Below are 24,866 nucleotides of genomic sequence, written 5' to 3'. Positions count from 1 at the left end.
ATTCTTAGCAGAGGAGTTTGGGAACTGCAGAGTCCAGCTCTGTTCTGGTGCTTACAGCACCCACGGCACCACGTGGCAGCTCCCTTCTGCTTGCATGCCTCTGGGAATGAGGTACTCACCACCTCCCAAGGTAGCAGACCCACTTGTGGAAGGCGTACTCTAGTCCAGAGTTGCTTCTGATGTTAGGCTGTGACCTACCCAGCTGCCCTTGTGGGCTTGGAATTCTCTCTGCTACGGGACAGACCGTGTTTCCTGGGATCTGATGTCTTTCCCTCTCCCAGCCTCGCCACTTTCTGGCTTGTTTGGGCCTCTCTGCTGGGTAAGGAGCTTCCTCTCTTAGCAAAAGGTCCTGGAGGTAGAAGGCAGGAAGGTGACAGGTGCTGTGGCCTGCCTGTAGTGTGTGAGGTGGCTGCATCATCCTACAGCTGGTAAGCATCATCGCCGGTAGAGTGGGGACCCTGAGGAAGGCAGAAAGAGGCTGGGCCTGAGCACCACCTTGGCCTATCAGGAACTCTGTTCCTCCCATGGGAGAGAAAACTGGCTCATCAGAGATCACTGTGTCAGCCATAGCTCTTAGATGACACTGGGGGGACCTGAGGGCTGAGAGATTTCCCCAGATGCCACATATCTATTTAGGACAGAGCTGGAGCTGCAAATATGGGGGCAAGAGGCTCTTAGAGGGGTGGCCAGGCCAAGGCCCTGGTTTTAGGGATCAGCTGAGGCCCCAGCCAGTCACTCACCTGAGGTCGGATGTGGGAGGGCTTCCGCCTTCTCAGTCACTCGGGGCTGATGGACAATTCATGGAGTCAATACATGGAAGGATTTTGGTGGAGCCGATGCCCAGACTCTGGCATTACAGCTCTTCCTTCTGTCTGCCCAGCAGTTCGCATTGTTTTGCCAGAGGATGTAGCATTATACTCCTACCATGGGTCTCCCAATTTTGTTTTAATAGATAATTAAGAGGGGAGGAGTGGTGCACATTTACTGGGCATCATGGTCTACTGCAAAATGGAGAGTATAATCCCCACCATAAGCCCTGCACTCTTAGCCCCTTTCCGCACCCCCAGATTCAGCCCCACTCTCCATCCCAGTGGGAGAAGGCTGGGACCCCGGGAGAGAATTGCCATTTTGGGTGCTGGCAGCTGACCCATCTTGTGATCCCAGTCCCCCATTCTCCCCTGAAGCCTGCTCTGCCAATCACAGTATGGCTGGGGGTGTCTCGACCCTGGGGGAAGAGGAATAGGGGTGCCACCCAACCCTGACAGAGCTTCTGCTTGGAGATCTCTGAGAGCTGGGAAGGCAGAAGAGAGACTTACACACCTTGGGGAAGACCCAGCCCCAGAGAGAGAACTGTGTGAATATGGACACCCAGGCAAGGCCTGGGGAGGTCAGGGAAGGCTTCCAGGGGAAGGTGCCATCTGACTGCAGGCTTGAGCATGGTAGGAAGGGGAAGGGCATCCTGGGGTGGAGGTGTGATGCAGCCTGTGGAGGTGCATAAAAGAGTGACGTAGAGCCTGCAGGGCGGGGGTGGGCTACAGAGGCCAGCCGGCCAGGGCGGGGCTGACCTGATTCACCTGGGCAGAGAGCCACGGAAAGATTTGTCTTTAGTTCCCATTGAAGTGTTACACCCATGCAGAAAAGTGTGTATCTCCTACATTTGTAGCTTGACAAATTATCCTGAAGGGCACATGCTTCTGTAGCCGCCAGGCAGATCAGGAAACAGAACCTTGCAGACCGGCTAGAGCCCCCTGTGCCCTCTAGTCACTGCCCCCCCCCCCCAAGGATATTGACTGTCCTGACTTCCAGCCTGCTGTGAGTTATCTCCTGCTGCCCAGCACACCACCTGAAAACTTGGTGGCTTAAAGCAGACACCATTTATGAAACCTCACAGTTCTGTGGTTTGGCTGGGCTTCTCCCCGATTCCCTTCGGCTCATGTGGCTCCAGTCTCCTTTGAGGGTCTGCTGGACTGGAAGGTCCAGATGGCCTCAGTCACACAGGCAGTGGGTGCTGGCTGTTGCCGGGGGAGTTCCCCACCCTCCAGGAAGACAGACACCTCCCTCCATGGCCTGCAGCCTCCCAAGAGAGGGAAGGGTAGAAATGGCAGGACCTCTTGAGGCCTAGTCTCTATAACTCATAAAATGTCATTCACACCGAATCCTATTGATCTAAACAACTCTCAAGGCCAGCTCTCAGTGGGTGAAGAACAGACTCCACCTTTTGATAGGAGGAACCCCCGAGGACCCTGCCGTATTTCGTCTATTACAAGCGTAGAGTCTTTTTGCCCTTCTTGACCTTTATATAAATGGATCTCTTAAGTGTATTCTCTGTTGTGCCTGGCTTTTTGAGTCAACACTATGTTTGCAAGATTTACCCGTGGTATTGTTGGATGAAGTTGCAGATCACTCATTCCCAAGCCTGTGCAGCAGTTTGTTGTGTGGAAACACCAGTTGACCCATTCTGTGGTTGGTGGCCATTTGAGAAGTTTTCATTTTCTGACTGTTATGAATTGCCTTGCTACGAGCATTCTAGCACATGTCTTCTGGTGAACATATGCACATTTTTCTGTGGACATGGAGTTGCTGGGTCATGGGAGAGGTCACAGGGTAAGAGACCCTTCCAAACTGTTCTTCAGAGTGGTGGGACTAGTGTCTAGTGTGTGCCCCACCAGCAGAAGGGGACTTTAGAAGACCCAGATGGGCTGGAGGTGCATCTCGTGGACACTGGAAGGGGCTTCCCATGATGTCCCCTCTGCCCGCCCTGAGCCTCAGGCCCCCAGGACGGGGGAAGTGGAGCCCTGAGGCTGATCCCTCTTTTCTGAGCATGAGCTTTCCTGCTGCACTTTTTCCACCCCAGAAGCCTCCCACTGCCTTCTCCTTTTCCCAGAAGCTGCCTTTTATGGTTGACCTGACCCTCAACAGTCAGGGGAGCCAGGGGTCTGCAAATGCAGGAGCTGGGGGGAAGACAGCCACACTGCTTCCATCCCTGAGGAGGTTTGGACTTCACTCCAGCCTTGCCTTTCGCCATGTGAGGAACCCTTTCCCTCTCAGGGCCTCAGTTTTCTCATTTGTAAAATGACAGAGAAAAGTATCAACCTCACCAAGTCTCTTTCTTTTCATCAACCTGACCCCGTATTCTAGAATTGAACAGAGGAAGGGATGCGGGGAGGCCTCCTGCCTTCAGTCGTCCCATGTTGTTCTGTTTGTTCACTGCACACCTTCACGGCACCATTCCTCCATCAAGGAGTCTCTGTGGTCTTTGTTAACCAGTTCAGAGGACAGAGAGAAACTAGGCCTCACTCCCAATGTCCAGGAGCTGGGCCTGGAGCGGGAGAGTGTCCTGTGGGAAGCGGGAGGAGGCAGGGTTGGCCAGGTGCACAGCCCACTGGAGACGAACGAGCAAGGAGGGGCAGGTGGGAGAGGGCTCCACGGAAGCACTTAAGCAGAGTCTTGAAGGCCAGGGGCCCTTGAAAGACAGAGAAGTGGGGAGAAGAGCTCTGATCGGGGCACCCAGCATGTGCCAAGGCCGGAGCCAGGGGCTCTGGGAGGCTGGGCTGACTGGAGCCCAGTGGTGGGCGGGCAGGTTTGGCTGCTGCTGTGGTCCGTGGCTTTCAGGGCTGCAGGGCTTCTTGGCCGGAGCTGGGGCTTCGAATGTGCCATTCAGGAGCTGCGACCTTTATTTGGCAGTGGCGGGGCGGTATCCGGTGTCTAGGGTAGCTCCACGTTGGTGGGCCAGTTCCATCTTCCAGGATATGGCAGCAAGGACCTAGAGGTCCGTGACGTGGGTGAGGGGCTGTCCGCAGGGTCGGAGCTTGGAACTCATTGTCCCCTTTCTTGTCTCCCACAGGACTCAACAGCAGCTGTATTCTGATTTCGTACTGCTGCTGGGGCTGCCGCCTCGTCCTCCAGACGCTCTCAGCAGACTTGAGTCCTGGTCCTTCGGCGGAGGCCTGAGCAGGTGAGTAAGATGGGCTGGCCCTCTAGTGCCATGCACCTGCTGATGTGGGGCAGACAGGGAGTATGGGCCACCCAGAGTGCATGGTGCTGTTTCAGGGGTCCAGAGGGCTGGGGAGGGGTGGGGCTTCTTTCTCAGTCTTTATTTGTTCCCTGGCCTTTTCCTCTCAAAGGAAACCACATAGAGGAGGGTGGTGAGTGTCCTGACCTGGGGCCTAGACATTGGATTTTATTCTGCGGCCAACTCTCAGTGTAGCCTTGGGTAGCCCTTTCCTTCTAGAGGGCCTCAGCTTTCTACTCTAGTCTATGGAAATAACAGTAATGATATCCTCTAACCCAACAAGCACTTAACTGTATTCTGGGTACTGTGTGAAGTACTGTAGAGTTGTTACTTCTTTCAGCATCACAGCAGCCTTATGAGGGCATGCTGTAATCACCAGCATTGTACATGTGAGAAAACTGAACCTCACTCAGGAAGTTCACTTGCCCCAGGCGGCACACCTAGCTGAGCCTAGGGTTCAAGTCCAGGTCTGTGTGGCTCCGGTGTGCCAGGCACTGCCCCCCGGCCTACTCTGCCTCTGGCCTTGCTCCTAGCTTCTTCTTGGGGGTGGGGATCAGGGCAATTATGGGTGTCTTCAGAAGTGCCGGATCCTGTCCCAACTCAAGAAAAAGGGAGGGGGGCTCTTACCAGGTGACAGGCTCCTGGTGGGTCTGCAGTCATGACATCACATGTGATGTGATGCGGCAGGGACAGGCCTGGCCTCCAGGTACCTCTGAGGTGGCAGCCAGGGCCCCCTCTAGAGGAGGGGTGTGTAGGCTGGATAAGGCTTTCTTTCCCTCTGCACCTCACGTTCATTTTCCTAAGCTTGTATTAAACACTTACTGTGTACCAACTCCTGGATTAGGTACCCACTGCAGTGCAAGGGAAAGGGGCCTGTCCCAGTCTCTGCTCCATGGAGAAACAGAAAGATCCCGATGATGTGGCAAGCCCCATAACAGTGGCGTGGAGAGGGTTCAGAGGCTGGGGGGAGAATTCTGGGGAGGTGACCCCAAGTGAGTTACAATAGTATGGGGAGACAGAAGCAGTAGATGGAGCAGAACCTGGCAGGATGTGCATACACATACAGACATGAATGGTGGTGAGTGCACAGATAATACAGATGTGCAAATGCACACTTCCTCACAAATGTGTACACAGATGTCGCTTCTGCATGCCACGTGGGTGCACACAGATAACACTTGCATGCACTTGCATGCTCACATACACATTTACAAACTCCTGTTGGAACTACACACATACACGGGCACAAACTCTCACAAGCACACAGCATTCTCACACACACGGGGCTGCATATCCACGCACACACAATGCAGGGTGCGTTCCAACAAGAAGTGGCAATTCAGAGGTCGATGGCTCTGCACCAGCAAAAGCTTCCAGCAGGTCCTGGGAGGCTCTGGGCAGCCTGGGCCGAGGCTGAGCTGGAGCTCTGTTTGTGTGTATGTTGGGGAGGGTGTTGGGGCTTGAGGGCCAGCCATGCGACCGACCATGGACAAGCCCTTGCCCTCTCTGGGCCTCATTCCCCATCTAGAAACAGGAATCGTCCTCGTCCACCTCCTATACGGTGGCCGCAAGGACGAGAGGCTGCTGTGTAGATTGTGGAGAGCAATTTTGGGCACTCTGCAGGGGTTCAACAAATTGAAGCTAGTAGTCTCATGAGAAGAAAACAGGCAGAGTGGGGATGCTGGGGCTGTTCCTCTCCAGGCTTCTCATCCCCTGGGGCCTTGGTACTCTCTGAATCATGGGCACCACAGTCCACCCTGCCTGCCTCCCACAAGGTGGTGGGGGTCTGTGTCATCCCTGCTCCTGCTTTCCCACCTGCACTTCCCTGTTGACCCCTGAGGAGTTGGGAGCCTGCAGTGCCCAGCTTTGGTACAGCAACCACATTTGGCTCCCTGCCAGAAGACTGGCACATTGCCTCTGTGAGTTCTCTAAATCCTCTTGAGAAGCCTGAGAAGAAGGTCTTACCGAGCAATTTCCAGATGAGGAAATCGAGATACAATAAATGTAGGCGAGGTTCTCAGGGACACCTGCTCATGCGTGTTGGAGCTGGGCTTCAGATCCAGGTCATCAGATGTGAACATTTATGCTCTTTTCTCCCATGATCTCCCTTCAGGGATAGGTCATTTATTACCCACTTTGCAAATGAGGAAACTGAGGCTCAGAGAGGGCAGTCCACTCAGTCAGGAAGTAGCACAGCCAGGATTGGGTGCTTATTAACCACACTGTACCCTCCTCAATTCAACATTTCCTTTTCCTTTCCCTCCCTCCTTCCCAGAGAGCCCCTCCATGTTAGAGGGGGTTCCCAAGGAGGCTTCTGGGATTATCTGGGCTTTATTTCTGACCTAGTATTTGCAGGCATACCTGCCATTTTCTTGCAAGTAGAAAGATAGGCTGTTTTCTGGGGTCTGCTTTGTAGCATGAACTAGTAACTTCCTCTCCACGACTCCTTTGTAAAGCATCCTTAGGATTGTCCTCTGGAAACTTGGCCAGCAGAAAGCTCTGGGGTACCCAAGAGGCCTGGAGGAATCCTAGGCCTTTGGAGAGGTAGCCACTGTTTGCATACCCACTGGGAGGCTCTGTGACCTGCTAAAGGGTCAGAGTGTGGGACCACAGCACACGGAGCCAGGGTTCTGCCTGGCATAGGTGGTAGGTTCCCCTATGGAAGAAAATCAGAAAGGATCCCCAGGAGGTGACATTTAAGCTGGGCCTTGGAAAGAGGAGAAATTTGCTAGGTTGATGTCGAAGGCCAAGGAAGACCCAGCAGAAGGCTCTGCTCCACCAGAGTCCCAGAAAAGTGAGAGTTTACTCATGGCCCTTCGCACCTGCACCTGCACCCAACAATACCCATCAGAGTCTGCTAGAATCAGGGCTAGCTAATAATTTAGCTGTGGTCCAATGCTAAATGAAAATGCAGAGCCCTTTGTTCATGAATTATAAAGGATTTTAAGATGATGACAGTAAAGTAGGGTCCTTCTAAGCTTGCAGCCCTGTGTGACAGCCCATGAAGCCAACCCTGCTTGAGTCAGTGTAGCAGTTGTGGGGTTTAGCGCCAAGAACTGAGTTTGAGTGCAGGCGCCACCAGTTACTTACCAGCCTGACGACCTTGGGCAAGTCCTCCTCATCTCCATAAGCCTTATCTGCCAGTGAGCGATGGTACCCTCCTGCCTGCAGAGGAGGATCACTGGTGCCAGCATCTAGCTTATCCCAAGCAGTCCAGGACAGAAGCTTTGGCCAGGGTGGAACGGCAACCCTTTCCGTCAGTAGTGGTGTTCAAGGCTCTCCTGACCCGCCCCATTTACCTTCCAGCGCTGCCCCTGCCTACCTTGGTGGCCCTGTTTTTTGTGCTTTTCCAAATCCACCAGGCTGGGCAGTGGAGGATATGGGGAGTCTACTCTGTTTTATTTGCAGAGCCTTCTGTCTGGACTGCCCCTTGCCTACCCATCCATCTCTGTTTGGCAGACTCACTCCTGCAGGTTAGATGTCATGGAAACTTCTTTGACCCCCAGCTCCTTCCTTCCAGCCTTTGCTCTGTGGTACCTTCAGTAGCTGCCATGACCTCTTGCACTATAGAGTTCTCTACAGTGTGCAAAGCCCTTTCACACCCATCACACCTTGAGAACTCTTGAAAGGCCCTATTCCCATTTGCTAGATAGGAAAACAGAGGCTCAGAGGTACAACCACCCTAAGTTCCTAGGCTGAGGTCAGACCCACATTGGGCCGGGGTGTAGACAGTGTTAGCAAAGAGTGGTACCGAGGCTCCACCCTCGGCCGCCTCATCTCGCGGCATTTGGGAAGACTGGCTTTTCCCTTTTGGTAGAAAGCTCCAGCCCCTGGCCTAGGAGAGGTGTGTGGGTTGCTGAAGAGGGCCTGGTAGAGCACGGAGGTCCAGCCAGCTAGAGGAGACACGTGCCCAGCCCTGCCTTTCCCCACAAGTGATGTGGCCCAGTTCACGTTGCTCGGCAGGCTAGAGCCAGGTGTACATGGCTCCAAAGTCTGGGGCGGAGGTGAGAAGGCCCTAGCTGGCCTGGGCTGCAACTGCGGGCAAAGGCTGGCCAGATGAGAGGGTGTCGCGTCAGGAGCATGACAAACTGTTCCATATGGCTGGCACTTCACGAAAGACACTCAGAACACTCTTGGTGGATGAGTGTGGAGGATGCTGGCGGACTGCGGCAGGAGACTGGGCTGAGGCGTGGAGGTTTTCCAGTTCTGCTACCCCTTTCTTTGTGGCTTCTCATTAGTGACTTCACCTCTCTGTGCCCCATTTGCTCATCTATAAAAATGGGGAGAATATCTCTCTAGTTGTGAGGGATTCAACGAAGTAAGCCACGGGCACTCTCACAGCCGTACCTGGAGCGTGGTTAGTGCTTTCTGGCACTTTCTAGCATGTAGAGTGGAGGTGGCAGCAGCGGGAGTGAGTGGGGGGCGGACTCCAGGGCTGTGGCCACACGGGAGGGTTTCCCTCCACGGAGCTGCATGGTTGTGTGGTCTTTTAAGAAAACGTGAAGAGGGAGATCAGGGATTGGGGTTGGGCTGGATTTGGGTTTCATATGAGGCAATCCCAAACAGCTGTTGCTCAGAGCTCTGTGGGCAGCCACCTGGGGCGAAGGCTGCACTCTCCTCGACAGCCCCTCCAACCCCTGGTGTGCGGCTTTAGGCTGCTAGCATGCACACCCTAAGTTGTCAGTCAGCAGACTTCCAGGGTTACATAGGCGGTTTGGGGCTGGCCGTGAAGACCTTGAATGCCAAGCCCAGCTCACAGCAGGCCTGGCCGGGGCCCAGCCCATGGCCACACGGAGCTGGGATTCCAGGGTCCGCATATGGCATGCCTGTCAATCTTCAGCGCCAGCTGAGAATGCACACCTCTCCTCCCACTGCGTGGAATCTGTGGCCTGCAGCCCGGGCCCTCCACCCCAGCCTCTGCAGCCTGCTATGACTCCACAACCCCCACCCCAACCTAGAGCTGGGAATCGTTTGCAGCTCATTGCTTATTCCTGCCCAAGGTAGGATGCCCCTCTGGGTCACCTGGGTGAGACTGCTGTCCTGTTGGGCCCTCTGAGCAGTACTTGTGTTCAAGCCTCAGTCCCATCACAGAACTGCTGTGTGACCTTGGACAAGTTGCTGCCCCTCTCTGAGCAGCCATTTATTGGTCTGTAAAACCAGAGGATTGGGATGGGTCAGGGATTACAAACTGCAGTCTTCAAGGGTGTCAACAACCCATTGAAGGTGGTACTATCCTGTTGTACAAATGAGAAAACTCAAAGCACAGAGAGGTTAAGAAACTTAGCCAAGGTCACACAGGTTATAGTGGAGCTAGGACTCAGCCCAGTTTTATCTGACACCATAATATGTGTAAACTGCCTGTCATAGGTACTTGCATGTTTGCTGGGTGATCCATTCTCTTCATCAGCCAGCTTGGGGTTGAACACTTCCTTGTGCTTCCCGCACTGTGCTAGACCCTGGTATCCAACAGTGAATCTGCAGTTGAGCTGGGAGGACACAGCCCCAGGTGCAGAGGTCTGAGTAGAGGTCACAGTCTCCAGTGCAGGGTTGCTAGGTAGGTGCAGCTCTTTCCTCATGCTGTAGGAGGCAGCCAGAGAAGACTGCCTGATGGAGGGGGAAGGGGAATGGGGTTCCCATAGAGTGGAAGAGTAGGGTCTTCCTGGGGTCTCTGCACAACTTGGTGGCATGGGTCAGGGCAGTCCAGCTGGGGAGGAAGATTGATTCAGCCATAGCTGAGGCAGCCCCTGAGGGCCTTGAATGTTAGGCCGCAGAGTTTGGCCATGAACCTGCAGGGAGTGGGGAGCCAAAAGAAACTGTAGGGCAGTGGCAGCTCCTTTGTGAGAGCTAGGAGGACTGGCCTCAGCCTGCAAGCAGAGCCACCCTAAACCGTGTAGGCTACATGGGGGGTGCAGAGGCTGACTGGGGCAGGGACCAGCAGCAGCAGCGATAGGAACCTTCTATCTGCAGAAAGGCAGGACCGACCCCGAGGGGCCAAGGAAGCTCTGGGGACCTGTGGAGAGCCACCAGAACTGGGACTGAGAGCTGCGCGGGAACCCGCAGACCTGGCTCCGTGGAGCCGCATTTGTGTTCTGCCTCCTGCTGTGAGAGGTTTGCCACCGTGAGCGAGGGCTTACCCTGCCATCCATTTAGCCAGAGAGCCCCAGTGAGGCTGGGATTTGCAGGCCCAATGGTCAGGGCTAGGGGCAGTGCCTCAGAGTCAGGGCCTAGTGTGAGGCTTACAAGGGGCAAGAGGGTGAGGAAGGAAAGTGGACTCAGGAAACCAGGGGCTGCCCTTTCCCTCATCAGCCTCCTCTGCCAAGGCTCAGCAGAGTGTCCAGCTGGCTCACCGTCTGGGAGGCCGCGGACCACAGCATGGCATTACCTAGGGCCAGGGTCTATGGACTCTGAAGGCCTCAGAGGTCAGGGAGAGCTTCCTGGAGGAGGTGAGTTGCCAGCTGAGCCCCAAAGAATGACCAGACTATGAGCCAAACTGAAAGCATTCCACGCAAAGGGAACAGCTGGGCCAGGACCCTGCAGCAGCCACACTGGGGCAGATAATGGGGGCTTTGTGGAGGCTGGGACCGCGCAGCAGTGAAAGAAATGAGGCTGGAGATACCCCCGGGGGGTTGGAGACGGCAGAAGGAAGAAGGTTATATTTTGCTTCTAACTTGCTAAATGCCTCTGAGTAGGTCACTGCCCCACTTCTGTGCCTCAGTTTCCCTTGCATCTCCTCTGAGCTTCAGGCACCTGGGGAGCCACAGCAGGGAAGTGCCTCAGTGGAAGAATCCGCTTCTGGAGGCTGTGAACTGGTACGGGGGATCTGAGCTGAGGGAAGTATGGGTTTCCCCAGCACCTTAGGGGACAGCTGGCCCAGAAGGCTGCTGCTGGACCCAAGGCTTCTGCCCGGTGGAGGAGAGCTGACCTAAGATTTCTGGGGTTTGCCAGGCTGGACCAGCGTGGGAGGTTGAGGGATTAGGTCCCTAGGGCAGCCCCCACTATGTACTAAGGATCTGGGTCCCAAGATAAAATGAGAGATGTGCCTCCCCTCTCTTTCTGTGACCAACTCCCTCCTTCCTCCTTCTGCCTTTTCCCTCCTGCTGGGGACAGGGAGGGGAAAGTATTCCTTCCCAAGGCTGTAGCCGGCTGATACCCTGATGCAGAGGAAATGCCATGCCAGTGCCAGGCCTGCTGCTGGCACTCTGGGTGCCTGGGTCCCTCTCCAGGTGTGGCCCCTCCCCATAGCCTTGGGCTCGGCCCGGTCTGTGTTTGCAGAGCCTCCAGTGACCTGCAGTGGCCTCTCTCTCATGCCTCTCCTATCAGCAGAGCGCCAGCCATGGGCTTCTTGGATTCCAAGTTCCTGGGATTGCGCAAATCCCCCCAGCAGTTTGTACAGCGGCCAGCTCAGACCCAGGTTCCTGCTCAGGAAGTCCATTCTTTTCTGGAATAATAAAGCAGCCGCCCCACAGCAGGGGGTGGCAAGCTTCTCTTATCCTCACAACCCCTGACTCATGTCACCCTCATAACATCAAGTGGGCGGAGGGGGGCGGTAGCGTTTTCCAGAGAGGGAACTAGAGTCAGAAAAGAGAAGGCATGAGACTTGACCAGGGTCACACGGCCCAGCCAGGACTCCAGTCAGGCCCCTGGTCCGGCTTTTTGGACTGAGCCAGTGTTTCCTGTTCAGGGCCATGAGGCAGGTGAGTTGGGAGCAGGCCCTTTGCAGGAGCTACTGGGGGCCAGCAGGAGAGGCCACCAGTCTCTGTCTTCCCTCTTTGGCTCCAGCTGCTTTAATTGGCCGTGGCTGCCAGTGGCGCTGACATTTACCTGGTGGGAAGGAGGGCCTCCTCCCTCTTGAATTGAGATGCTAAAAATAACTGGGCCCAGCTACCCAGGGCCCCTGCTCAGCCAGCGCCTGCCTGCACCCTCAGCGACCTTTTTTCTGGGTGCTGGAAGCTAATTGCTTTGCAAGCATGCAGTTCCTTGTGCTGAGAACTTCCTAGGGATTGGGGCAGGAGGCATTGCATGCTCAGCTTCCAAGTCTGAAGAGGGGTCTCTGCAAGACCTCCCTCCCCTCCAGGTAGCAGGGTGATGGGCTCCTGCCTCAGGTCTCCCTCCCCCTTTTCTCCCTGGGTACAGTACCTGGCCAGGTTGACTACTCCACCCCTGGGTGCTTGGGTGCCTTCTTTCAGCTGCCAGAGTTTCCCCTGGGCTCTAAGAGAGGGGCCTCCGCCCCTCCTTGGAGTTTTCTAATACTCATATCTCCCTGCACCATACCATAGCACATTTCCAAGCCTCTCTCTTCTCATCTCGAAAATGGGCATGAATCTGACCTAAACATGCCTGATCAAGAGTGGAGTCCCTGGGGCCAGGAGGAGGCGTGTGCACATCGGGAGGCGTTCCTTTCTCTTGCTGTGTAAATAGACCCTGGAACCCAGATAAATTAGATTGATTGGACCAGAAGGGGAAGGTCTTGAAGACCCAGGCTGAGGATTAGGGACTCAGTCTCCCTGAAAACAGGGGATGCTTGCCCATCCCCAGGGCACCTCCAGAGTGGCCTGCATGTTTGTTCATTTCTTGCCCTGGGTCAGTGTGACCAGAACCATTTTGACATTGGCCTACATTACCCGGGCTTTGGGGTCAGTCCAGTGGAAAAAGAAGTGGTTTTCAGGGCTCTGTGCTTGGCAGGTGTGAGAGCCTGGGCATGCTTAACCCATCCACAGCTCAATTTCCTCATCTGAAAAAGGGGGTGATAATACTTCCTTCCCCGTTAAGTATTGTAAGGATTAGATTAGCAATATATGCACAGTACTTATAAAGTCTGGTGCAGGGCAAGCACTTGGTATGTGTTAGCTGGTACTCATAGTAGTAAGAATAGTCTAGCAGCTGGGAGTAGTAACAGCGGCCACCTGCCGTTTGTTTAATGATTTTTATCAGATGCAGTGCCGGATGCTAAGCACTTTACATACATTATTTAATGTCACTCTCCCCCACCTCCCAGCAACCATATAGAAGGTACTGTTATAAGCTCTACATTCCAGATGAGGAAACTGAGACGCAGAGAGTGGTTGAACTGAAAACCAGAGTTCAGCATCACCCCACTAGGGTGGCCATCCAGATTGCCTGGGACCGTCCTGGTTCTAGCATGGAAAGTTCCGTGTCCCAGAAACCTGTCACTTGTGGGCAAACCAGGATGGTTGACCACCCAAGGCCTGCGTCCACTGGCCCCACTCCAAAGCCCACAGGATCCTCTCCTTGGCTCAGAGGCTTGCTGGTGCAGTTGCTTGGCCCCTTTCCACAACTCATAGACCCCTCCCCCAGCCAGATTGTGCCTGCCCATCCCCCAAGGCCTGGCTCCAGTCTCCTCTCCGGCTTCCTCTCTTCCCTCCCCTCTGCCAGCAGGAGGGGCATGACTCATGCCTGGTGGGCTCTTTGCTCAAGGCTGTGACTGCAGTTGTCTGGTGGACTCTGAGCTGCCCCTCACCAGGCTTCAGTCTCTCCATTTGCACTGAGGGCTTTGGTGGCTTTGCTTCCAGCTTTCCAGAGACGTTCAGAAAACCTCTTCCTTGAAAGAGGGAGGGCAGAGCGAGCCCCTGCCCCCAGCCCTGGCCTGGGCAGTTGGGAGGGATCGCACTGGCCCTTCCGGTGCATTGATGGAGTGCACTGCTGACAAAAGAGAAAGGTCAGCAGGCGGACAGAGCGGAGTTGGTGGTGGCCTGCTGGCCTGCGGTACCCTCCCCCAAGTCAGGGCTTCCTGGGGGAGGGGTGCAGTGCTCCCTGGGCTCTGGGTCAATTCATATTGATGCAGGCAGCTGCTGGCTCAGCAAAGCTGGGCCTCCAAGCCCCCAGAGGGCTGCGGGGAGAAGTCTGGGTCATCCTTGACACCTCACTTTCCCTGACCCCCACCTCCAACAGTCGATTAGGCCCCCTTCGCCGTCTCTGGATCTGTGACCCTCTCACCATCCCAGCCCTGCTGGGGACCATCTTCCTGCTTCTGAATCCCTGAGCCCTTCCCAGCTGTCTCTGGCTTCCCCCATCACCATGCATAAAGTCAGAATTTTGAGGCTGACATTAAGGCCCTTCCTGAGCTCAGAAAGACTGCCCAGAGCTACTCAGGCCTTCTCTGATATCAGCCTGCCCTCCACCCTCCGACCCCAAGGTCATGTGAAGGGTCTGGGGACACCCTGAGTGCCAGGCTGAGCGCTGTCCAGTCAACACTCCAACGCTACCCAGTATGCAGGGCTGAGCCTGCAGCAGAGCTGCAACCAGGTGCCAAATGGATGCAGTGCCCCCTCCGTGCCCTCCTCAGACTCCCCCTTGAGCTGCCGCCATGCAGTTGCCCAGTGGATCTCATGCCCCAGCTCCCAGAGGGCAGGAGTTATCTGTCTCCCCAGCACTTCGGCCAAAGTCCGGTGATGGCAGGAAAGTGTCATGGTTGGTGCATAGGCGCTGGGGTCATAATATGAGGGTCCGATTCTGGCTCCGTCACTGACTAACCGTGTGATCTTGGGCAGTCACTTAACCTCTCGGTGCTTCAATGACATCATTTGTGAAATGTGTGTATTAATGTTCCCTCCTTCACAGGATAGTGGGATTCAATGAAGTGACACTTATAAAGTGTTCGCAGGGCCCCAGAACATTTTAAGGGTCAATAAAGTGAGCTCCCATCAGTCATCATCAGGCAGGTACAATATCTATGAAATGAGCACTGTCTTCCAAATAGGGCCCTCTTAGTTCTTTGAAGGGTCCTCGCATTTTTGCCCGGACTGTTCTCTCTTTGTTTTCCTCCTGCCCTGGCATCCCACTGTATCCCTGCCTGACATCTCCTGAGACCTCAGGAAGCCAGCCTGCCCTAGCCTCGCATTCTGGCCTAATCCACCCCATCGCCATGGAATGCCTTCAGGCTATGGCCAGGAGTTCTTCCCGTGTCCCCTACAGCCCTGCACAGGTGCCTGGACCACAGTGGATGCCTAATAAGAATTTGTTGGGTTGAACTGATACTCACCAAGCAAAGTCACCTCCAAGAACAATGCAGCAATGACCAGCCAGGCCTCTGGGCCCATCCACAGCCCATTGAGGACATTTCTGAGACCAGTCCTGAGCTGCTTTGTGCAGGGGAATAGCACGTGCCCACTCTGGCTTCCTCAGTGGCGGGGGCTTGGGGACAGGTGGGGGTGGCACTGGGGCTCAGCAGCCACACCGGAAGGTTTCTCAGGGAGTTCATCTCCCTGTTCTCTGAGCTGTCTTGCCTGTTTTGTTTGCCTCGGTCCCTTCCCCACCCCCACAGTTCTCTGTTAAATTGTGTTATTATATTTAAACAAATCAATTCCATTGCAGAGTTTTTCCTGTCCTAATGATGAGTTTGCAGCACAAATGCCATTGATTTCTCACAGCCCTGAAAACCAGTTGATGAATAGCACCAGGCTTGTCTTTGGAGAGGCACTTAGAGCAGCTCTGCATGGCCCCTTCTGCTTCTCCCCTGTGCTGTCCCCCTCATTCAGGACCCCACCCCCACCCCACACTCCACTGCCCCCTGAGTTGGGGCTGAAGTCGTGTGATAAAGGGAGATCTTCCTTGCTGGCCAGTGCGGGAATGTCATCGCAAGGGCCCGGCCCTGTTCTGGTGGAACAATCGTAGTGGAGATTTGTATTGATTTTGGCCAAAGGCAGGAGCACAACTTACAGAGCAGAGAAGTGGTGCGGTGTGATCTTTGTCTTCCCTTACAAGTTCAGAGCGCGTTCCTGAGAGTGATGGCAGATAGCAGCTCAGACACCATTTCTAGACCTTGCTGGGGCTGCTGAAAGACCTTTGAGCACTGCTGTTTTAAAGGGAGGCTCCGGAGGTTTGAGAGCTGTCTGCGCTGGGGAGTGCAAAACTTCCCTTTGTGAAATCCTTCAGAACCTGCAGTGTTCAAAGTCACGGTTAAACCACTACCCAGGGCTTTGACTTTCAGATCACTGCCACGTGCACGGGCTTCTCTGAGCTTTCTTATGACCCCGGGGCTTGGGTGAGCAGGTAATATTGTTCCCATTTAGAGGCTGGCAGACTGAGTCAGGGTAGTCACTGGAGAGAGGGAAGGGCTGCTTGTCCACTCCAAGTCTTGAATGCAGCAGCGGCTCCCATGTCTCCTCCTGCAAGGGTAATACATGGCAGGGAAACTACTCTCATCACTAGACTTTTTGACCCGGCTTTCTGTCTGAGCCCAGGTCCTCATGCAGGTGTCTCCACTCAGCTGCTGCCTGCAGCATACCACACAAGCCTGTGTGTTGGGCTGGAGTGAGGCAGGAGGGAGCAGCAAGGACTGCGGCATTCTGGAGAGTGCCTGCCCCACCTAAATTCCTAAAAGTTTGGACAACCCATGCCCGTAAGTATACTACATGGGATGGGACTGGGGGCCAAATCTGCTGCCTCTCCTCTATTCTAATTCAAGCCTTTGTTTTGGAGACTAGAATGTGTGGCCCAGAATTGGAAATGGCTCTTCAAGGTCACAGCACAAAGCAGTGGTGAGCTGGAGTTTGGGTCTGGAAGAAGGCGATGAGGCCCCACAGACAGTGTTCTCTCTCCTCCCTCAGGCTTGGCAAGGCAATGGGGTGGGGGCAGGGCCAGGGACTATGTTCTAGGGAAGACAGGCCCCTCACCTCGGACACCCAGGGGTGGCTCAGCAGGCCCCACTTCCCTTTTTTCTCCCTTCCTCCTTCCCTCCCACGCAGACAGACCTCCTGTCCCTGTAATCAGGTTAGCCTCCTGCTCCAATGAGCTGGACCAGCTGCCTCTTAATGGCCTGTCGACCTGGCCCCCTCTCTGGCTCTGGGGTGGGGGAGGGTAAGCTAAGACAAGAACTGTTGGTGGAAAGAGGCTGTCCACTTCCTTGATTCAGACCTTTCCACAGCTTCTAGGATAACGTCCAAGCCCTTAGAATGGCATCCAAGACCCTGCTTGCTTCTCCAGCGCCCACCTCCGGTACACTCTTTTCCTGCAGTCACATGATGCTGTTTCCTGCCTCCCTGCCTTTTCACATACAGGTCCTTTGGCTACTTCCCACCTTCTCAGAAAACTCCTGTGCATCCTTCAAAACCCAATTTGTGCCTCTTCCTGGGGACTGCTTCCTCTGGGCTCCTGCCTGTGTACTCTCACAGCATTGGGTGCTCTGCTGGTCTGGAAATTATTCCCACTGTGTTGGCCTCCATTATTCCTGGATCTGTTTTCTCCCAAGTTCAGGGAGGAAAGGAAGAATATTCCCTTCCGTCTGCACCTCAGGGGTACAGCACAGAGAAGTGCTCAGTGAAAGTATAGGGCCAGCAAAGAAGAGAGAAGTAGGGACCAGGGAAGAGAAAGAGACAAGAGTATAAAAACAGCTGCTCCCAGCCCCTCACACCGCCCTAGCCTGCTTCCTGCCAGGGAGGCCATTCCCAGCAACGCATGCCTGGCCTGAAATAGACACATGGGGGCCTTGGTAGTGCATTTTCATAGCTCAACACTAAGCAACCTCCTCCCCATATTCCTTGGGCACTGAAGCTCCTTCTCTTCCCAGGGCCTTGCCTCTGCAGCCAAGACCCCTCCTCCAGCAGTGCCCAGACCTCGCCCCTCTGTTCCTGTTAACTTTGTTTTATAAATAAATCATATAAATAGGCTCCTCTGATTCCTCGGAGCATGCAGTGTTTAAGGACTGGGGCACTGCCGCAGGCATAATTGTACTACCGAATCCATCAGCTGCCTAATTACCATTCATTTTGCATTTATTTCTGCTAATTAAAAAGAGAGAAACTCCTAACAACTTTTACGTAAATACTATATTTGTTCTATGTAAAGATGGGATGCTAATTTGCTGGTGATTAGCTGATTATCGGATTTTATAGCTGTCACACAGGATGGCCCTGTCTTCCATTTGCACCCCAGACACCACTTGAGGCCCCTGATCAGATATGGGAGGAAGGAGTCAAGGGAGGCCCACCTGGGGGGTTCAAGGGCCTATATGAAGCCCAGGGTCACCAGGAGCACCATACGCCACTGGGGCTTGGGGCAGGGTAGGTGGAAGGTGCTGCACTCTGATTGGTGGAGCTGGGAGGAACCTCTGGCTCACTCACTGCTTCCGTATAGATGGAGAAACTGAGAACCAGAGAGGCCTAGCACCTCCCAGCAAACCAGTGACCAGGGACAGAGTCAGACTGCTGTTCTAGACTGGACTCCAGTGCCCATCCCACTGTAGTATACTATTGTCAGGAGGAATTTGCAGGGAAGTGGCTGCATCTGCTGCTGAAGAACCATGAGGACCGAACTCCAACCCATGCGGAGGAAACGGGCACTTAGCCCATGGCCCAAACTGAACCCTCTGTGTACCCTTCTGAAAACCTCCACCTCCTTCTACTTCCCTGGGAAGCCCTGGGCAGCCCTGGGCTCTGCTCCACGGCACCCTGACCACACTTAGCAAGGCTTTCTCCCAGCCTGGATCGAGACTTCCCCGGGACTGGCCTTGCACTCTGTGGGCTATCCGGACACATGTGAATTTCAAATTGTAACATTATGTGTGTATGTTCACGTAACTAAGGAAAAAAATATAATTAGTACATCAAACCCATGATTTCACAGATCATAGTGCTTTTGATGAGGCTAAGTAGAAAAAAAGGTAATTGGTTTCAAGTTATTTAAATAGTTAAATACTGTTTTGTTTGTTTGTTTGTTTTTGTTTTTGAGCTGGAGTTTCGCTCTTGTTGCCCAGGCTGGTGCTATCTTGGCTCACTGCAACCTCCACCTCCCAGGTTCAAGTGATTCTCCTGTCTCAGCCTCCTGAGTAGGTGGTGTGACAGGCATGCGCCATCACACCCAGCTAATTTTGTATTTTTAATAGAGAAGTGGTTTCACCATGTTGGTCAGGCTGGTCTTGAACTCCTGACCTCAGGTGATCTGCCCGCTTTGGCCTCCCAAAGTGCTAGGATTACAGGCATGAGCCACTGCACCTGGTCAATACATTTTTAAGGACATAAAGAATTAAGATGGAACATGGACACGGCTTACAGTACCTAATAACTGAAGGTGGGTTATTTGATAACTTGAGGAGGGTCTGAGAAGACCAGGTCAGAAGACCAGGCAGTTGAGGTCAGGGTCAGCAGTGACTTGGGGCAGGGTGGGCCAGGTCTGCAGCCACCACTGCCCCATCCCATGACTGGGCAGAAGGTGCCCTAATATTGTGCCCTTCTCTTTCCAGCCCTGCAGTTGGTCAGAAGTAGCCCACAAGAGAACAGTCATTTGTCCCCCCAGAGGTAGTTTCACTGGGACTCTGTTGGGGGAGGCCAGGAGGTTGGACGCTACCCCATTTCCCACCAAGCCACCAGTTGCGAGTGTGTCATTTCACGTGGGCATGTGGTGCACCTGTTTTCCCTGGCATTGCGAGGTGAGACACTGACTGGCCCCCGCTCTCTTTCTTCCTGGCCAATCTGAAAATGCCCAGTTCTCGAGTTAAAGGGATAACAGCTTTGACAAGACCAGGTGTTGTCTGGGTGGCCAGAGAGCTAAGGGTCAGGGTCAGTGTGGCCCATTGGAAATCCCCAAGGCTTTGGGGTCCAAGGACCAGGGTTCCAGGCCTGGCTGCTGCTTCCTGGAGCTTCAGTCTCCTCCTCTGTAAGATGGAGACAGTTGTGCTGAAAGGGTTCTGAGAGTCATGTGCAAAGTGCCCCTCAGAGGAAGACTCAGTACAGCCGGCAGTAAGCCCAGTTCCAGGGGCCCCCTCGGCCGCCGCTGTGTCTGTGCCGCCAGAGATCTCCCGCTCGTCAGCCCCTTTATCACCCTGTACACAATCAGGGGAAGCCTGGAAGGCCACTGGGGCTGAGGGCAGATGGAAAACAAAGAGAGAAGACAAAGGCACTGCTCCTAGGGGCCAAAAGGCACCTGCCTCCTCCCCCAGGCCTGGCCTTGGCCATCCCAGCCCTCCAGGACCTGCCCCGCCCCTCCAGAAGGATAGTCTCAGAACTCATATAGGGTCACCACTCTTAGGGGACCCTCAGGAAGTCACTCCTCTCCAGGCCACCTTTTCTTATCCGTAAAATGAGAGAATTGGACAACAGGCCATGTGACCCTTGGCAAACCTTCCCCCTCTCCCCACCCTCCAGGGTCTCCTTGGGGCAATCCCAGCCCTTCTCTAGGCTTCCCCAGCCTGTCCCAGGAAGTCAAGAGAGGGTACCCACTTCTGCCCATGGGGAGGATCCCAGCCCTGCCTTGAGCAGAGTGAGGTAAGCAGGAGGCTTCTGTTTCCTGCCGAGATGTTGGGACGTGCTGAGTGCTCAGTGCGTCTGTGTAGAATGAATGAATGATTTCATCAGAAGGGGGCCTACTCAGTGTCAGCCCTAGGTTGCTGCTGCTGTTGAAGCCTCTCGGGAAGGAGACCCTTCTGGCCTCTTGAGGGAGGTGGAGAGAAGTGGTGAAGCACTGGCAATGGCATCCGTGCCAGGCTGTCTGGCTTCACATCTTGGTTGTGTGACCTTGGACTGGTTTCTTAACCTCTCTGTTTCCTCATCTGTTAAAAATGGGTACAATACCTACCTCATAGGTTATGGTAAGATTAACTGGATTAATTTACATAAAGTGCTTAGAACAGTACAGCTAAAGGTTAAATATCACTATCCATTTCATCACTCTTATTATGGTTAGAGGGAGGCTTACAGGGAAGCACATGAAGATGAGGCATCCTGGCCTCTCCTGTGCACAGCCTTGGGGAAGCCTGGGAATTGCTGGGAGCTATAGAGTGTTCTAGGTGGGAGGGGCAGCAGTTTGCAAACAGGAACATTTCTATATAAGTATTTCTGGTAAACTGTTAAAACAGGGGCCTCATGAGAAAGGGGCATGAATTCCTAAGATTCTAGAAATTTGTTGTGATTTCTTTTCTGATTCTAAATATATATTTGTAATTTTAAATCATTTTTAAAACAGGGCCTCCAAAATTGTATAAGCCTCAGGCCCTGCAGCCTGAGCCATTCCTGATTGTTTCTGTTACTGTGATTGTATTTCTGTGGCCCAGCCCTGTGCTGCCTACCTAGGTGGCCCTTGCAGGATGGCCCAGCCTTGGGGTCCCAGGGACCTGTCTTCTCACCCTGTGGACAGCGGTGTTATGTGCAGGCTGGCCTCTGAGCTGTGGTCTACACTTCACACCCCAGATGGAGGGAGCCCTGAGGGGGCAGACAAAGGAAAATGGGTCCCTCACGGAAGGTCTCTGAAGGAGTCTTCCCTGCATATGCAGGACACAGAGCCCTGTGCCCAGAGACTTGGTGACCAGCCCTGCTGCCCCCACTCACCACGGACCAGGTGTGGCAGGCCAGGCCCCTCTCCCTTCCCACTCCCCCTTGGTGTGCGCCCTGGTGGGCAGGCAGTGGCGGGTGGGGCCGTGGGAAGCAGGCTGGTGAGTTGGAACAGTCACCCCTATAGCGGTCGTTGAGTGACTGGCTGTGCGCCAAGCTTCAGGTTCCTGCCGGGTGCAGACCCAGAATGGTCCCAGCCCTCTGGGAGCTCTCCTGGTAACTGGGACCACAAGATTTGCACCTGGAAGGGCAAGGGGTGAGCAGTGGAAGGCTCTACTAGATCCATCTCTCTCCAAGAGGAGGCCGGAGAGCCCAGAGGTCATGAGGACTGGACCCTGGGGGAGGACCTCTCAGAGGACGGGCCTTTGGCTGGGGGGGCTCCCAGGGTGGGCATTGTGGGCCCTGGCGCCTCTGCTGGCAGCAGGGCCTCTCAGCCCAGGCTCTGACAGGGACATTTATAACTCACAGCTGTGCGGTCCTGGACCCAACTGACTGTGGTAAACCGATCTGGCTTCAGGAAGTCCCGTCCCAAGGCCACTCCCCATCCCGACCCCCACACTCTCCTTCACCTCCTGACACCCACATCCTGTTCTCAGTGGGAGGGGCAGGCAGCGGGCACCAGGCCAGGGGCCCAGCCAGGGTCTCCAACCTGTGGGCAGAGTGGGAGAGGACAGAGAGCAGCAGTGAGGCCCCAGTGCTGCTGCGTGCCCACTATTGCCAGCCTCCTCTCAAAGCACACACAAGGAGGCAGAGGACCAGAGGCAGTGCCCCCAGGAGCCCACAGGGTCAGAGTGCCAAGAGCACAGGTTGTAGGGCTCAGGGGCATGTTCTGCGCTTCCAGATCTACCTATACCTAGAGAGGGGATTCGCCTTCTGGCCCCTGTGGCCCCACTCCAGCCAAAAGGAGCCTGATGGGAGGGGCAGAGTGAACTAGAGGCCAAAGAGAATGCTGGGAAAGACACCATTTTGGACCCTGGGCCTTGGCCTGGTCCTCCTTTGGGTCACCTCATCCCCAAGATGCCTTGTGCCCATCCACCTAGATCCTCCTAGCCTAGTTCAAGTGTGGGGCCAAAAATGGCCTCGCCCAGTGCTAGAAAGAGAGACGGTACTAAAGGCTGCAGCACACCATAGCTCTGGCCCCTTACATTCCTTGGCCTGACCAGTTCTTGGGCTCCACCAACCAGCCCGCCCCTCCTCCATGCCTCTCCCTCTCCTTCTGCACAACATAAGGGCTGATAGACAGTAGAGAGTTTGCCAAAGCTTGGCCCATGTAACTCTGGTAATCTACAGCAAGATTCTAGAATTAGGTATTACCCAAAGGGACATATACTTTTGTTTTACTAATTACAATTTATTAAAGTGTATCAGAAATATATAACTAGCCTATCAAATCAATTATTTCAAGGGCATGATTGCTTTGGACAAGGCCAGATTTATTGGAGCTTAAAAAGAAGTGAGTAGAAGGTGAACATTAAATTAAGTCATCATGCAGGTAGATCTCAGCTCAGACCAAGAATCCTTAAGAGTGTGGGGGAAGAGCTGAAGTTCGGGGAGCACAATCTAAGTCCTCACCAGGGCTCTTTCCTGCTTTAAACTCTGCATCTGGGCCTCCTCTCCCAGTTATAAGCGAAACAGGCAGCCCTGGACCTCGTAGGAGGGGCGAGGGAGTGAGCCGGTTTTCCCGAGGAGGTGCGTACACACATAAAATGGCTCCAAGTGTTGGTCAGGGATCTGGTGAGCAATTCATAATGAGGAAAGAATTCAGGCAGGGGTCACAGAGTGGCTTTGGAAGTGGCTGCCGGCCGGCCGTGTGAGATAATTCCCCGAAGCCAGGCACGGCGCAGAGAGGAGGCCACGGCAAGGGCTTTGTACACCCGGCTAAAAATACCCCCGACAGCTTCTCCCTGTCACCCTGCCTGGGGGCCGCACAGGAAAGTGATGGTGTTCTGCTTTTCTTGCTAAGAAGAGAAAGACAGCACAAAGTCCCCAGTCCCGGAAGAAACAAAACTTATATTTATATATTTTTCAAAATCCCACTAGGAGGAATTGGCTTGCTGGTTGGAGTGTGGCTGGGCGGAGAAGACACAGCCAACTCTGATAAATCAGGCATCCCGGGGTGTGCTTAAGTGACCCAAGAGGCCACTGAGATTAGCTCGGCGGCAGGGACAGAGGTGGGAGGGGAGTGGACGGCTGTCTGCACGCCGGCCTGCTCTCACACACGTCCCATCTCTCCCCTGTGTACCCAGGAGGAAGAGGAGGAGGCCCACTGGTGTGGGACCAATGCCGCAAGGGGTGTGAGGAGAGGAGCTGCTGTTTTCACTGAGCTGCCATACCCCGAAAGGTAACACCAGCCCCCGATGCCCAGACCATACCATCACCTAAGCCTGGCCAGGGGCAAGCTCTAGCAACCTGGAAGTGCTGTGGCTGGACCAGAGCTGAGGGTTTTCAGCTGCTTCTCCCTGCCTTTCCTGGGCCTGGCTGCAAGGCCTCTCCCTAACTCCTTGTGTGGTGCTCATACTGCCAGAAGAGGCTTCTGGGTGTCAGTTTGTCTCCAAAATGGGGCACTGGGCTCAGGTCCTACACTTACCTCAGTTCTCAAGGAGTCTCTGAGTCAGTTATGTCTGATTTGGTTGAGCCATCTTAGCAGCCTGGCTCAGTTGGAACTCTAGGACTGTAGCCAGGGGTCCCAGCCCTTGTGGATGTGGGATTCTAAGGCCATGAGGTCCACAGTGCCATGTGGGGCTTGAGAAGAGAGAATTTTCCAGAGCAGACCTGGCTGGAGATGTGCTCCACTGGGGATGTGGCTGTGGTCTCCTTTGTGGCAGCATTCACAATTCCAAAGTTCTCCCTGTCAGCTCTGGGCAAGAATTATTATCTGCATTTTCAGACCACGAGAACAAAGCACAGGGAAGTTAATGGTGCCTGCCAGGGATCACACAGTGAGCTCTGGCCACGCCACAGCAACTTGGCTTCATCCTATTTGCCATTCCAGCTTCTGTGCTTTTACTTTGACCATACTGTACTCATCCTCTCAAGAGAAGTTCTGCTTTTGAGGCCAAGCAACCACTAGTCTGTATTGTGTGCCTGTGAGTCCCATCCCGTCATCCATCCACTTACCTCTCCATCTCTCCATCCATCCCTCTTTCTTTTTGTCCATCCACACTCATCCACCCATTCATCTCTCCACCACCCATCCATCCTTCCATCCACCTACTTACCTACCCATTCCCCCTATCCCCTCAGCTGTTCATCCACCCATCTATTTACTCTTTGATTCACTCATCAAATATTCATGGACTCTCACACCAGGCCAGACCTGCATTAGGGGTTGGGGTTTTTGTTTTTGTTTTTTTAGGCAGGGTCTCATTCTGTCACCCAGGTTGGGGTGCAGCGACATGAACATGATTCACTGCAGCCTTGACCTTCCAGGCTTAAGCAATTCTTCCACCTCAGCCTCCGATGTAGCTGGGACCACAGGCATGCACCGCCATACCCAGCTGATTTTTAAATTTTTGTGGAAACAGGGTCTCACTTTGTTGCCCAGGGGTGGGTTTTGAAGACGGGGCCAATCTAGC

At 54.3% G+C, this 24,866-nt stretch overlaps 1 protein-coding gene across 9 annotated transcripts in view; it reads left to right on the top strand.

The window, feature by feature from the left end:
• ZMIZ1 (zinc finger MIZ-type containing 1) overlaps nt 1-24,866 on the top strand; it is a 263,905-nt gene that overhangs the window by 68,457 nt on the left and 170,582 nt on the right. For 6 of the 9 annotated variants that reach the window (XM_073019022.1, XM_007962829.3, XM_007962825.3 and 3 more), the window contains exons 2-3: nt 3,845-3,955; nt 23,538-23,632. The gene's annotated coding sequence lies outside the window, so the exon portion shown is untranslated. The remainder of the gene's footprint in view (nt 1-3,844; nt 3,956-23,537; nt 23,633-24,866) is intronic. The other 3 variants (XM_007962831.3, XM_007962828.3, XM_007962826.3) reach the window with 1 other exon arrangement.

Source organism: Chlorocebus sabaeus, chromosome 9 (genome assembly GCF_047675955.1).
Source record: "Chlorocebus sabaeus isolate Y175 chromosome 9, mChlSab1.0.hap1, whole genome shotgun sequence".
Classification (NCBI taxonomy): domain Eukaryota; kingdom Metazoa; phylum Chordata; class Mammalia; order Primates; family Cercopithecidae; genus Chlorocebus; species Chlorocebus sabaeus.
The sequence above is the reverse complement of the archived record's forward strand: the minus strand, read 5'-3'. Positions and strand labels throughout refer to the sequence as shown.